The sequence below is a fragment of the Bos taurus genome, chromosome 14 (genome assembly GCF_002263795.3).
Source record: "Bos taurus isolate L1 Dominette 01449 registration number 42190680 breed Hereford chromosome 14, ARS-UCD2.0, whole genome shotgun sequence".
Lineage (NCBI taxonomy): Eukaryota > Metazoa > Chordata > Mammalia > Artiodactyla > Bovidae > Bos > Bos taurus.
Window position 1 is genome coordinate 18,915,136 of NC_037341.1, and position 15,005 is coordinate 18,930,140.

Genomic DNA, 15,005 nt, shown 5'->3' on the forward strand with positions numbered 1-15,005 from the left:
AGTGGCCATGTTTATGGAGAAAATCTAAAGGTTTATAAGAAACTCTAACAGGTGTTAGTAGCAGCTGGGACCACAAAGAGTTTATGATAATTCCCCAGTTTTCTAGGACCAAAGGTAATGACCACAGCAGGATGTGATACCACCACGGATTTTATTTGTTACCTTGCATGAATCACCAATTCTAGCTTTGCGATCTGATAAATGAGGTACCTCATTACTATGAACAAAGCTAATGGAGGTGATGGAATTCCAGCTGAGTTACTTAAAATCCTTAAAAATGATGTTGCTAAAGTGCTGCATGCAATATACCAGCATTTTGAAAACTCAGCAGTGGCCACAGGAACAGGACCAGAAAAGGTCAGTTTTCATTCCAATCCCAAAAGAGTGCAATGCCAAAGAATGTTCAAACTACTGCATAATTGCACTCATTTCACATGCTAACAAGGTAATACTCAAAATCCTTCAAGTTAGGCTTTAATAGTACCTGAATTGAGAACTTCCAGATGTACAAACTGGATTTAGAAAAGGCAGAGGAACCAGAGATCAAATTGCCAACATCTGTTGGATCATAGAAAAAGCAAGGGAATTCCAGAAAAAATACCTACTTCTGCTTCATTGACTGTGCTAAAGCTTTTTAATGTGTGGATCACAAGAAACTGTGGGAAATTCTTCAAAAGATGGGAATACCAGACCACCTTACCTGCCTCCTGAGAAACCTGTATGCAGGTCAAGAAGCAACAGTTAGAACCAGACATGGAACAATGGACTGAGACAAAATTGGAAAAGAACATCAAGGCTCTATACTGTCACTTTGCTTATTTAACTTCTATGCAGAGCACAGCATGCGAAATGCTGAGCTGGATGAAGCACAAGCTGGAATCAAGATTGCAGGGAGAAATATCAATAACCTCAAATATGCAGATGACACCACCCTCGTGGCAGAAAGCAAAGAGGAACTGAAGACCCTCTTCAAGGTGAAAAAGGAGAGTGAAAAAGCTGGCTTAAAACTCAACATTCAAACAACTAATATCATGGTATCCAGTCCCATCACTTCATGGCAAATAGACGGGGAAAAATGGAAAAAATGGGAACAGTGAGACTATTTTCTTGGCCTCCAAAATCACTGTGGACAGTGATGGCAGCCAGGAAATTAAAAGACGCTTGCTCCTTAGAAGAAAAGCTATGACAAACCTAGACAGTGCATTAAAAAGCAGAGACATCACTTTGCCAACAAAGGTCTGTAGAGTCAAAGCTATGGTTTTTCCAGTAGTCGTGTATGGATGGGAGAGTTGGACCATAAAGAAGGCTGCATGCTGAAGAATTGATACTTTCAAACTGTGGTGCTGGAGAAGACTTTTGAGAGTCCCTTGGACAGCAAGAAGATCAAACCAGGCAATCCTAAAGAAAATCAACCCTGAATATACATTGGAAGGACTGACACTAAAGCTGAAGCCCCAGTGCTCTGGCCACCTGATGCAAAGGGCCAACTCATTGGAAAAGACCCTGACGCTGGGAAAGATTGAAGGTGGGAGGAGAAGGGGACAACAGAGGATGAGATGGTTGGATGGCATCATCGACTCAATGGACATGAGTTTGAGCAAGCTCCAGGAGATAGTGAAGGACAGGGAAGCCTGGCATGCTGCAGTCCGTGGGGTCACAAAGAGCTGAACATGACTGAGCAACTGAACAAAAACAACAACACCTTGGGTACATAGAACCTGGACATTTAAAACAGAAGTGAGACTGAGCAGCTATTTTCCCTATCTCAAAAACCTAAATGAGAATCACATACTTACCTTACCATGATATTGTTTGGACTAATATTTGGATGGGGAATTATAGGAACACTAAGTATAAATTTGATAATTTCAATGAGTCCAAGTTCTTGCAATCAGGTAGATCTCTGATGAATTAATACAGAAAACAAGTACTTAATATAGTACTATTGTCAATTAAGACCCTGCAGCATGGTTTATGGGGAAAGTTGTAAAAACAATAAGTTCTTTCAGGTGAGAACAACAATGATGTCTACTTCTACTCCAGGTTGTGCAAGCTTCTCTGAACTTATAAAAATATGCTGTTCTCCTGAAACATTTAATCTAGTTTTAATACTGCAAATAATTGCCAAAAAGACTTTCTGAGAACTCAGGATCAAGGACTAATTGGATGTAGGAGTGGTTGGTTTTGAAGCATTACACCACCATGGTACCATCCATCTAACATGTTTGAAAGTGGATAGGAGAAATAGGTGTCTTCTTAACACAGCAAAGTGAAAACATATTTTCTCCTCTTTAATCATATCCTTTTAAACCTGAAGAGATCTTAGCAATTCTAACATCTTTGATATGTCCTCTCCTTAAAGAATGAACCAACCATAGAGGTTACATGGTTTGTCCTATATTACACATTAATGTGAGGGCAGAATGGCAAAAACTAGACACAGAGATGTCCCATAAGATTTTCTTCTTCCTGGGCCTACAATATTAGTAAAAAATGTGTACATAGGAAACATGCAAACAGGGAAACAGAGAAGATTCTTCCTTATACCTAGTGATTGGACCACTGTTAAATGAAAGAATTTACCATGGAGATAAACCTTACAACAAATGTCTTTGATGAAGTGTAAAATATTTTGTCTCCAAATAAAGTAACAATGGCCTAGAATCAGACGCTGGGATTCTGAAACTAGATGAGAGAGCTGGAGTTCGCTTTCTAACACATAAATACTAGGCTTTGGAATCAAAGTATTCAATTATCAGATCAGATCAGTCGCTCAGTCGTGTCCGACTCTTTGAGATCCCATGAATCGCAGCACGCCAGGCCTCCCTTTCCATCACCAACTCCCGGAATTCACTCAGACTCACGTCCATCGAGTCAGTGATGCCATCCAGCCATCTCATCCTCTGTCGTCCCCTTCTCCTCCTGCCCCCAATCCCTCCCAGCATCAGAGTCTTTTCCAATGAGTCAACTCTTCGCATGAGGTGGCCAAAGTACTGGAGTTTCAGCTTTAGCATCATTCCTTCCAAAGAAATCCCAGGGCTGATCTCCTTCAGAATGGACTGGTTGGATCTCCTTGCAGTCCAAGGGACTCTCAAGAGTCTTCTCCAACACCACAGTTCAAAAGCATCAATTCTTCGGCGCTCAGCCTTCTTCACAGTCCAACTCTCACATCCATACATGACCACAGGAAAAACCATAGCCTTGACTAGATGAACCTTTGTTGGCAAAGTAATGTCTCTGCTTTTGAATATGCTTATCTAGGTTGGTCATAACTTTCCTTCCAAGGAGTAAGCGTCTTTTAATTTCATGGCTGCTGTCACCATCTGTAGTAATTTTGGAGCCCAGAAAATTAAATCTTACTTTCAAAGAGCACTTTGGAATATACTCCTCACTTGATGTTTTTTAAGCAAATCAGTTTTAATAGATTCTCTAATAATAATGCCCTAGAAAGTTTCTTACTGTAATCTGGATCTTTGATAAACCATTTCATGCATATATGTGTGCTTAGTCACTCAGTCATGTCTGACTGTGACCCCATGGACTGTAGCCCATCAGGCTCCTCTGTTTAAGGGGATTCTCCAGGCAAGAATACTGGAGTGGTTTACCATGCCCTCCTCCAGGGGTTCCTCCCAACCTAGGTATCAAACCTAGGCCTCCCTCATTGCAGGCAGATTCTTTACCATCTGAGCCACATGACAGAGGCAAATTCTCCTACCTAGTGCCACTGCATGAACTGTGAACTTAGCTCTTCATTTTTAGTTTTTTAGTGACTGAATCAACAGCCTTTGTAAGCTGAGTCTACAAATCTAAAGTTAACAATAAATGACAAACACAGGAATTTGTTAATGAATAGATATTGGTCCTTTCATTAACTTGTTCTCTGGTTTACTCAGTTAAATTTTGGAGATTGGAGTCCTTGAAATACTGACTCTTCTAGGTATTAATTCCTCATACTTTACCCCCTACCCCCAACACACACACACATCTCTCTTACCATCCCCACTAGCTTTTACCTGTATAAAGGATAAATATCGTTACAATATTAGCAAAACTTTCTTACAGCAAGTTGACCAGCATTTCTCTGTCTCCAAGGAAATAAAACATTTAATTAGCCTTTGCCTTTCAATACAATAAGTACAGAGAGCAATAATACCATTTTTCTAACTTTGAGACAATAGCTTGTGTCTCTTGTGTCTCCAGCTGACAGTGTCACTCCTGCAAAATGCATTTCCATGGAAGATAAATGAAAAGTCAGTCTTGTTGTATACTGGAACTATTTATTAAAGCAATAATGATCACGGTCTAAGACATTGCCCTTGGGATTAATGAGAGTCCAGGAGGAGTTGATGGTCCAAAATGCAGAGAAAAGTCATTATACCCCAGATAACTGTTAAGCCCTGGTAATTCACTGTGGCTGAAAACTGTGGATGGCGAGGCAGGCATATCATACTGATGGGCCTGAGAGGGACAGCAAGAGCCTGGTGGTTTAGTGAAGATGTGAATTTTCCAGTTCCCTTGAAAAGGACTGCTTTTCTACAGCTAGGTATTTAAAGGCATATCTCACATTCCTGCTCCACATCAGCAGTATGAAGCTGAATGCTTTTTACTTTATAGCATTCAACAGAACCATTCCTATTTGATGGAATTGATACTAACTTCTTTTTTTTAGGGCTTCCCTGGTGATTCTGATGGTAAAGAATCTGGCTGCAGTGCAGGAGACCAGGGTTCAATTCCTGGGTCAAGAAGATCCCCTGGATAAGGAAATAGAAACCCACTCCAGAATTCTTGCCTAGTGAATTCCATGGACAGAGGAGCCTGGTGGGCTACAGTCCATGGGGTCACAAAGAGTTGGATATGACTGAGCGACTTTCACTTTTTTTTTATTTATCTTCATTCCCTTGCTTACTACTTACTTCTATTCTGTAAATAGCCATTAGTATCCAGTACTTGATTGCTTATACATTGGAAGGGTAAAGCAGAAGCAGCAGACAGTAAACACTTGTTCTCTAGGGTCTCTGGCAAGATCTTTGCCACTTCAGCTGAACTTTATGTGTATATAAATATGTATTATTTTCTGAGAGAAAATATAAATAAGTCTATTCATCTGAAAGAAGTATGTGCCAACAGAGGGTTCAAATGAGAAGATTGAATCAGCTGACCAACTCCATTAAATGTGAGCATAGGATTCTCATCACACTTGTTATTTTCTGAATCTGCCTGGTGTTCAGTATGATTCAAAATTCTTTATCAGAGACATATTATTTGTGCAGAAGATACACTGGTGAATAAAACAGATATTGTTCCTGCTGTGAACCACTTTTTTCTGACATACAATAAGTTCTCAATAAATATTAGTTGTTATTATTACCACTATTATTATTTCCCAGAAAAAAGGAATGAGACCTTGTAATCCACGTAATTCTCAGTGATGGATGTCCCTCTTAAAAGTATCAAATACTGCGGCAGTGTGAAAAATTCCCCATCAGGGTGGTTGAAAAACAATTATGATAAATTCTAATTTTATCACCCCAGAAATATATTAAAAATTTAGATCTTTTATAATTCCTTCAATTAATAGTAGACACTTCTTGATTACTTTCTAATTAAATCACTTCACTCTAAGGCTTGGTAATTACAACAAGAAGTTATTAAAATTAGAAAACATTTGCTAACTCAGTACTTTTGATTATTAAGCTTTTTTCATTTAATATTGCCAAACAGTCTATGAAGATATAGTGAATAAACTGATTTTAATGTCTATAGCTGCAGTAATTACCTACAGGTGTCCCAAACAATCCAATGTTTCTTTCTTATCACATATTTTCCCGTAAAATCTATTGTTCTTATCATCAACTGCATTTTTTCCCTTGGCCTATTACACTGTTTTCCTCTTATATTGCTGTTCAAAACACAGAAGAGAATCATATCCTAGAATCTCCTCTGCTTAGGGGTATTTATCTTTTCTTCCTTTTTTTTTTGGGTGGGGGTGGGGGTCTTGATGAAAATATGGCCACTGCTTATAATAAGAATCAGAGTTACTCTGCCTTTGATGGTTTTTTCCAACTGAGCACCACATTAAAATCTATAGGACAATAAACTTACCCAATCAGATACAGTCCAAGAAAGAAAAACATTCATATTGCTGGGGCCTGGGAAATGCAGTATGTGATTTGCCATTTCAATATGTCAATAGGGTGATAATTTGCTTTCACCAGATTTCTTAGGAGGTGTGATATCTTTTATCTTCAGTGGCTGATTCTTCCTGGGGTTGGGGAGATGTGGGGAGAGAGATTTTTTTTTTTTTCCTTTAGACAAGCCTCAAAGAAAAGTAAAAGATGCATTTCTATACTGCTCTCTACAAATCAATGTAAGAAGGGGTAGACTTACATTTTCCATGATAGGAAATGGCTTTTGAAATTTAAGATTAGATCCATACAAACAAATGGTCCTTGCAAACTGTCAGTCAAAGTAAACTCCCCCAAATATGATTCTGAAGCAGAGGGTGAGGTGCTAATGGCTGTCGATTGGAATATCGGTTTGACAAAACACACCTAGAAAAGATATTGACAAGCTCTTCAGTGTTCTAGCAGGAAAGAGACTCTTGAAATCAACCCCATTGCTCCTCTGCCTGCCTTCTGCTGAGAAACCAAGGATTGAGCGAATTTATCACCCGGGATTGGGGGCAGGAGGAGAAGGGGACAACAGAGGATGAGATGGCTGGATGGCATCACTGACTCGATGGACGTGAGTCTCAGTGAACTCTGGGAGTTGGTGATGGACAGGGAGGCCTGGCGTGCTGTGATTCATGGGGTCGCAAAGAGTCGGACACGACTGAGTGACTGAACTGAACTGAAGTGAAAACTGATGAGTCTGTTGGCTTGATAGAAAGGTAATATCCTGTTCATGGTGATTAACAGCTCACTACAATCTATACTGTCACCCTGCTTATTTAACTTATATTCAGAGTACATCATGAAAAACGCTGGGCTGGAAGAAACACAAGCTGAAATCAAGATTGCTGGGAGAAATATCAATAACCCCAGATATGCAGATGACACCACCCTTATCACAGAAAGTGAAGAGGAACTAAAAAGCCTCTTGATGAAAGTGAAAGAGGAGAGGGGAAAAGTTGGCTTAAAGCTCAACATTCAGAAAACGAAGATCATGGCATCTGGTCCCATCACTTCATGGCAATTACATGGGGAAACAGTGGAAACAGTGTCAGGTTTTATGCTTTGGGGCTCCAAAATCACTGCAGATGGTGATGGCAGCCATGAAATTAAAAGATGCTTACTCCTTGGAAGGAAAGTTATGACCAACCTAGATAGCATATTCAAAAGCAGAGACATTACTTTGCCAACAAAGGTCAGTCTAGTCAAGGCTACAGTTTTTCCAGTGGTCATGTATGGATGTGAGAGTTGGACTGTGAAGAAGGCTGAGCGCTGAAGAATTGATGCTTTTGAACTGTGGTGTTGGAGAGGACTCTTGAGAATCCCTTGGACTGCAAGGAGATCCAACCAGTCAATCCTAAAGGAAATCAGTCCTGAATATTCATTGGAAGGACTGATGCTGAAGCTGAAACTCCAGTACTTTGGCCACCTCATGCGAAGAGTTGACTCATTGGAAAAGACCCTGATGCTGGGAGAGATTGGGGGCAGGAGGAGAAGGGGACGACAGAGGATGAGATGGCTGGATGGCATCACTAACTCAATGGACATGAGTCTGAGTGAACTTCGGGAGTTGGTGATAGACAGGGAGGCCTGGCACGCTGCAATTCATGGGGTTGCCAAGAGTCGGACACAACTGAGCGACTGAACTGAACTGAACACTCTATACTGATCAGAGGATACCTAGGGGATCGTTTTCTATTTGGGGCACAACGTTTTCCCAAGGACAATGAGAAGTACCCAAAGGAGGGGAAACATGGTGTGACGGATGAAAGGGAGAACAGAATAGGAAAGCCAAGCCCAGTGAGGAAAGGAACAGGGTGGTTGATTTCTAATATGTAAGTGATATGACGGTGTGGGTGGCATTATACACAGGAGCGGAGGACAAAATAGGCCGCAAGTGGAGTCACAGAGAATCTCATTTCAAGTCAAAATCAGAAATAATATTCTTATGGAGGAATTAGTTGTTTCCTTTATGGTGGAAATAGGTAGACTCTATTTACGGGAAGTATTTAAACAAAGACTGGGTAAGAAGTTGGAAAAAATATAGAAGTTGGATAAATGCTAGTTTGATAAGTGAGAAGAAACACAGACAGAACTGAAAGCCCCATGCTCCAGGTCTAATCTTAAAATAACTAGTCAGGAGAGAAATCTTGATTTAACCAGCCTGGGTTTACCATGTGACTTGGATAAAGTACAAGCCAGGGGGAGTACTGGCTAACTGAGATTCCTAGGGAATCTAGAAAGAGGTTTGAAGTCTATAGATGATCTTTAAACACTTTGCATCAGTCTTAAGAATGCATTTTTTTATTGGTGAGGGTACATTTTAGGTATACAAATAATGATGACATATTTGCATGCTACCTCAATGAAATAGATGTCTATATACAATGTATACATCTCAGAAGGAAGCAGAAAAAAAAAGATTAGACAAGTGTCAGCTAAGCCATTGGATCTCAGAGTTTAAATTACTCAGGTGACTAGGCGACTCCTCTTCTCTGGAGCTTTATAGTCTCATCTGTGAAAGGAAGGACTAGATGAAATCATCTCTGGGCTGTCTTTTTTAACATAAGAATCCATGATCATGAATATGTGCACATCATATACATGCGTGTCAATGCACTAGCTATGTTATGAAAAGTAATACTATAAGACAATTTCATTAGTAACAATATTAGTTTTACCAGTGTGCACCACATTTTTCATCCCTAAGACTCTAGAAGATGAAAATGGTAAAAGAAGAACCTTGGTAAATACCTTGATTCACTAAAGAGATTCACAACATAAGCTTGATATTTCTTCAGTTTTAACCATGCTGAGATAATCCCAGTATCTCTATTCTTGCGTTACAGTTGTAAAGAAAACAATGAAAATCTTCCCAAATGACTTATTTACATGTCTTTGAACACAGAATCATAGAATATTAAAGCAGCAGGGAGACTTAGAGGTCATCTAATCCCAACCCCCTCATTTGACAGCAAGGACATTTAAACCCAGAAATACAAAATGACTTCAATAAGGACATGGTTACTTCAGGCCAAGGCTGAGATAGTCTTCAGTGCTTCTAACTCTTCATCAAATTATATATATTTTTTCATTTAAAGTGTCACTTATCCTTTCTTATGAGCTTCACAGTTTTACTATTTTTACTAAGGTTGTTGACATGTAGTTATATACTCATATATTAGGTTCAGTTCAGTTCAGTCCCTCAGTCATGTCCAACTCTTTGCGACCCCATGAATCGCAGCACGCCAGGCCTCCCTGTCCATCACCAACTCCCAGAGTTCACTCAGACCCATGTCCATCGAGCCAGTGATGCCATCCAGCCATCTCATCCTCTGTCGTCCCCTTCCCCTCCTGCCCCCAATCCCTCCCAGCATCAGAGTCTTCTCCAATGAGTCAACTCTTCGCATGAAGTGGCCAAAGGACTGGAGTTTCAGCTTTAGCATCATTCCTTCCAAAGAAATCCCAGGGCTGATCTCTTTCAGAATGGACTGGTTGGATCTCCTTGCAGTCCAAGGGACTCTCAAGAGTCTTCTCCAACACCGCAGTTCAAAAGCATCAATTCTTCGGCGCTCAGCCTTCTTCACGGTCCAACTCTCACATCCATACATGACCACAGGAAAAACCATAGCCTTGACTAGACAGACCTTCATTGGCAAAGTAATGTCTCTGCTTTTGAATATGCTATCTAGGTTGGTCATAACTTTCCTTCCAAGGAGTAAGCGTCTTTTTAATTTCATGGCTGCAGTCACCATCTGCAGTGATTTTAGAGCCCCCCAAAATAAAGTCTGACACTTTTTCCACTGTTTCCCCATCTATTTCCAATGAAGTGATGGGACTGGATGCCATGATCTTCGTTTTCTGAATGTTGAGCTTTAAGCCAACTTTTTCACTCTCCACTTTCACTTTCATCAAGAGGCTTTTGAGTTAAAAAAAAAAGCCTCTTTTTTTTGGAAAAAGAAATGCAAAAAAGTAAAATGTCTGTCTGGGGAGGCCTTACAAAGAGCTGTGAAAAGAAGAGAAGCGAAAAGCAAAGGAGAAAAGGAAAGATATAAGCATCTGAATGCAGAGTTTCAAAGAATAGCAAGGAGAGAGAAGAAAGCCTTCCTCAGCAATCAATGCAAAGAAATAGAGGAAAACAACAGAATGGGAATACTATTTGGAGATACCAAGAGAACATTTCATGCAAAGATGGACTCGATAAAGGACAGAAATTGTATGGACCTAACAGAAGCAGAAGATATTAGGAAGAGGTGGCAAGAATACACAGAAGAACTGTACAAAAAAGATTTACACGACCTAGATAATCATAATGGTGTGATCACTCACCTAGAGCCAGACATCCTGGAATGTGAAGTCAAATGGGCCTTAGAAAGCATCACTACGAACAAAGCTAGTGGAGGTGATGGAATTCCAATGAGTTATTTCAAATACTGAAAGATAATGCTGTGAAAGTGCTGCACTCAATATGCCAGCAAATTTGGAAAATTCAGCAGTGGCCACAAGACTGGAAAAGGTCAGTTTTCATTCCAATCCCAAAGAAAGGCAATGCCAAAGAATGCTCAAACTACTGCACAATTGCACTCATCTCACATGCTAGTAAAGTAATGCTCAAAATTCTCCAAGCCAGGCTTCAAGAGTACGCGAACTGTGAACTTCCTGATGTTCAAGCTGGTTTTAGAAAAGGCAGAGGAACCAGAGATCAAATTGCCAACATCTGCTGGATCATGGAAAAAGCAAGAGAGTTCCAGAAAAACATCTATTTCTGCTTTATTGACTATGCCAAAGCCTTTGACTGTGTGGATCACAACAAACTGTGGAAAATTCCGAAAGAGATGGGAATCCCAGACCACCTGACCTGCCTCTTGAGAAATCTGTATGCAGGTCAGGAAGCAACAGTTAGAACTGGACATGGAACAACAGACTGGTTCCAAATAGGAAAAGGAGTACATCAAGGCTGTATATTGTCACCCTGCTTATCTAACTTATATGCAGAGTACATATATTAGGTAGAAATTTTATAAATTTTAAAATAATTTTGTTTGCTTTGGCCTAGCGTATTTATCACTCATCTCCACATTGAGCCCTGGACTTGAATTTGCCATGCCTTCGGAGGAAGCATCTCAAAGCTGGTGTACAGAACCTGCAGGCCTATTCATGAGGACATTGGAGAAACTAGCTGGAATGTTAATTTAATACAAACTGGTGGAAGAGAGGATAATTCAGGAGCAAACATCAGCCTACAAGGAAGACTGTGAGGTCCATGCCAGGAAAAAAAGTAAGGCTGGTTCGGCTAGAGAGTGGAATATGTGGACTCAGTCCCCAAACACCTGACTGTTGCATCATGAGGGCTTGTTTGCCCAGAACCCCGTGGGTCTGGCAAATTCTGAGGAAATTAGAATCGCTTCTCTGGGTAAGACTTATATTCTATTCAAATAAGATTTATGACAAAGCATTGAAAGAAAATTTGGGGAGCATCCACATGGTTCTCTTAGACTGCCAAAAAATGATTTGTCATTTAAAACTAATAACCCTTCAAAGTCTTGAATAATCCAAATTGGATTCCTGAAATTGTTCTTCATTTTCAAGAAGTTAGAAGGTTGGTTTATCTGATGAATTAGTCAGATACAATAATGAAAACAATTATTAACGTGAAGAAAAAAATGAAACTAGATGGTTTGCCCAAATGTAGGCACAGTGCTTGCTGTGCATCACTTCAGAGAGGCTCTGGGCTTGTTTGTTGGAATTGACCTGGGGTGGTTGGGAAAGGATGTGGAGCTTGAACCAATATAGACACAAATCAGATTTTTGGTATTTCCAACAACTTGTAACCCTCCAGCTGGGTTGAGAATAGACAGAATGATTGTGGAAATAGAACTGTTCTCTGTCTGGCAGGACCTGCTGACCTTCTGGAAGTTCTCCCATAACTAACTCTAGTCTCACAGGTATTATTTACAATAAAAAAACCATGTTTGTAAGAAGATTCCTGATTGATATGAACACCTCCCCTGTGTGGCTAAAACTGTAATACTGCTAGAATCAGAGAGTCCCTGAAATGAATTCTCTTGCACTTTATTGTATATCTCCAGCTAAGTCTTGATAGATATACCCCTCCCCAGCCTGGGGAATGAGGCTTCCTGGTTCATGTGGACAAAGTATAATACAGTCACCTCTGGTCACTCATCAACCCAAATTATTTGATGTAGTTTTAATTAGCCCAAACAAGAGACACTGTGTTTATTATAACTTGACTATGGGAAGAGGAAAAATCAACTCTTTTTTCACATCTGGTGAAAAAAGATACATGAAGACACACCAAAATAAGTGCTATTTATTTTACAAGATAGAAAAAATATTGACTGCCCTCTGGTCACAGAAGGCATTTTCTTTGAGGATTACAAGTGCAGAGATGAATTAGGTACATTTAGGATCAATATCTGCTTCCCTTCTAGGCTCAAGATGGGATTTGTCAAAATTCGAGAGCAGTTTCTATTGAGTGTCAGCTACAAATCCTTCCACCACTGAGTCATACACCTATTCAGATTGAAATATAAAAGGCAAAGAGCTTTTTCAGGTACAGTATCTGGGGTCAGAATGCTGAATCGCCTCTCTGCCTTTGCCTTTAATGAGCTTTAGTTTGGTGAAGTGATCTTACTGGCAAAGACTGGAAGGGAGTAAAGGGTCCATGCTAGCAAAGGACAGTGACTCCCAGGGACAGAGGAAGATGCAAGCAGGGTGCTTACTGTGAACCTGAGGGACAGAGGGAGGGTGGCACAGGGCACAGGAAACTGTGGATGAAAGTACTGTGGCCAAAGATACTGAAATGGTGAGGCTGAAATACATGCACATATTTTTTTTAGCTCTAATATTTAGGACGGCAACAAGTAATTAATGGAATGATTAGCATATTTATTGTTCTTGGGGACTTCAATCCTTGGAAGATGTCTCTCTCCTTGATTGAGAATAGTTTAGGCAACAAGGTCACCACGTGTCTCATGGACCAAGCCTGCAAACAGTGAAGAAAGAATTCTTGAAACCATTTCAGATATTCCTAAAGCAGGATTTGGTGGGGGGCAGGGGGGTGGGCAGAGGGCGGGCATATATTCACAAACTAGGGCTCAGATGAACGTCAGCTAACCATAATGCATAAATGCAGAAGAGACTGCCTAGACTCACCCCTGTATATTCTAAACATCAAAAATTTACAAGGAGTCAATAAATGTTTCATGTGGAACTGGGAAACAGAAAGAAGAAAAGACGAGGTCCCTGACCTAAGGAAGCAAGCCTTTAGATGAGGAAGCAAAGCCAACCACAGGCTGTACAGAATGAGGCCTGATAAACACCAAGGATTGAGGGGCAGCAATCACTGCAGACCAGCAGAGTGGCCACAAGTGCTGTGGAAATCAAACTCAGAGGAAAGCTATGTGATGTGAGGTAGGGAGTCCTCTGGAGGAGATGAGTGTTGAACTTGGAAATGTAGACAGAAAGTAGTAGGCACCCTGAGCTAAGGATACGAAAGAGTGTAAAACGGTGAAGGAAGTGGTCACCATGAAAGGGAGGGCTGCAACGACCTATCCCTGGAGCCAAGGAGTGCATGTGCTTGGAGGAGAGAGATGTGGACACTCGGTGTAGCTCCTACATCAGTGAACTGAATATTTTTCCCTTCTCCCAACTTCAGTTTTCTCTTCTCTAGAATGCCCACTGCATAGAAATGTTGAGAAAATGAGAGGATGATCGATGTATATCACCTACCTCAGTCTGTAGTTCAATACATTGAATTCCGCTTAGCTGTACCTACCCCCAGCCCAGCCCAGGAGACTGCATCTAACTCCAGTGTTTTCTTATGTCTCACAGTCACCCCTCATGGAAGTCAGTGGTTGTGTCATTAGCGCCCTCTGAGGGGTCTTGACATAGGAAGCACTGTTCATTCAATGGCACTTGATGTCAGAATTCTGAGCCTTTAAAAATGTTAGCTATGTTTTTTTTTTTTTTAATTTTTCCTTTTTTCCTCCCCCTGTCAGACTGTCAGCTGCCACTTTCTGATTCTGCCATTTTTGTCTGGGCTACTTGTAATCTGCTATGGAGTAGGCAACCATTGTGAGAATGCACTAAATTCATGTAACCTTGAATATAGAATTTCAAGATGAGAAAGTCAATCAGTAGTCCAGAGGGCTCTACATAACCATGTAAATCATGATGCACATCTATTTTTAAAAAATATTTTCTCACCAAGAGCTTTAACTCTATTGTTGCTAAATCCTTTAAAATAACAAAATGATATGTAATAACAAATCAAAACTGAACTTGTTCAAAAATTTGAGGGTGACAAATTTGCTATATCTCTCTAGTGTGCCAGTTACCCAGTAATCTGTTAATCTAGACGCTCTCTCCAAAATTAGTCTCAGATCTCTAATTCTTGACTAACGGTAAATGAATGGCATCAGTTAAGTATAGTGCTACTCAGTTTGCATGCTAACAGAGACATCTTAAGTTATAAAATAGAAGATCTAGAGGGGAATGTTAGACCTTGAACTGAAGTAGACATATTGAGAGTGAGGGACTAGAAAGGCCTTGTTAAACCTCATCAGGAATGTGGTCCCCTGCCTTTCCTGTGCAGTCCTAACAACCAGCAAAGGGACCAAGTCATTACAACCCACGTCACAATGTGCCGCTAAGCAATACACTTGACTGCTGGGTCCTAGGACCAGCTATTCTTTTACTTTTCCTGGGCTCAACTTCCCCAGATGGACATCATCATAATTCCACTTTCTCATGTCGAGGGTGTGTCCTAGAAGCATTTCATTTATTGTTCAAATCAGGTGTCGAAATCCTTCA